Source organism: Etheostoma spectabile, unplaced genomic scaffold (genome assembly GCF_008692095.1).
Source record: "Etheostoma spectabile isolate EspeVRDwgs_2016 unplaced genomic scaffold, UIUC_Espe_1.0 scaffold342, whole genome shotgun sequence".
NCBI lineage: Eukaryota > Metazoa > Chordata > Actinopteri > Perciformes > Percidae > Etheostoma > Etheostoma spectabile.
The window spans coordinates 801,238-802,156 of record NW_022605589.1 but is presented as its reverse complement, the minus strand read 5'-3'; positions in this window follow the sequence as shown (position 1 = coordinate 802,156).

Below are 919 nucleotides of genomic sequence, written 5' to 3'. Positions count from 1 at the left end.
ATCCGCCTAACCCGGCCCACCTGCTTGTCGTCGTAGTTGTCAGATCTATCTAACATATAATCAATAATATAATAAAACTAGAGGGAAGCAGGGCATACAGCCGGTTGGGGAGAGTTCTAACCAGACCAGGCACCTCTCTTTACCCTGTCTCTCTTGGTTATACTTAGATAAAGCTTATGGTTAGGGCATAGAATTGAATATTGTTAGGGAGTGAGGAGTCGCAGTTTCCGCCTAACCCGGCCCACCTGCTTCTCATCATAGTTGTCAGATCTATCTATCATATAATCAATAATATAATAACACTAGAAGGAGGCAGGGCATACTGCCCGATACGGTTGGGGAGAGTTCTAGCCTGACCAGGCTCCTCTCTTTACCCTGTCTCTCTTCGCTTTCACCCACGTCTAGGTCAAGTAGAGGTGAATATGTTAGGGATGTCGTATGATTGCACGGCTTCCGCCCTACCCCGCCCACCTGCCTTCCTCGTCCTAGTTCCTGCCAGAATTTACTTTCTATCTATATATAATCACTAATATACATCAAAACTGACGTGGGAGGCAGGCGATACAGCCCGATCAGGTTGGGGAGAGTCCTACCTGACACGGCTCCCCCCTCTCTTCACCCACCCTTCTCTCCTAGTTATGCTGTATAGTTTTAGACAGCTGGGGACTTCCTTCTGCACACGGAGCTCCTCTCTCTCTATCTTTCTATCTTTCCATTTATGTGCATCCATGTCCCAGAAATGCTTGTTACTAACCTTGCTCTGGGGAGTCATTCCCCGGAGTCCTTATGTTCTTTTTCACCCAGCATGTTTCCTTGGATCAGGGAGGCTCCAAAATTAGGGTAGCAGCTGTCGCCATTGTCCCGCTACACGTTCTGCGATGCCATGTTAAATGTAAATGTGCTGTATTTATATAGCACT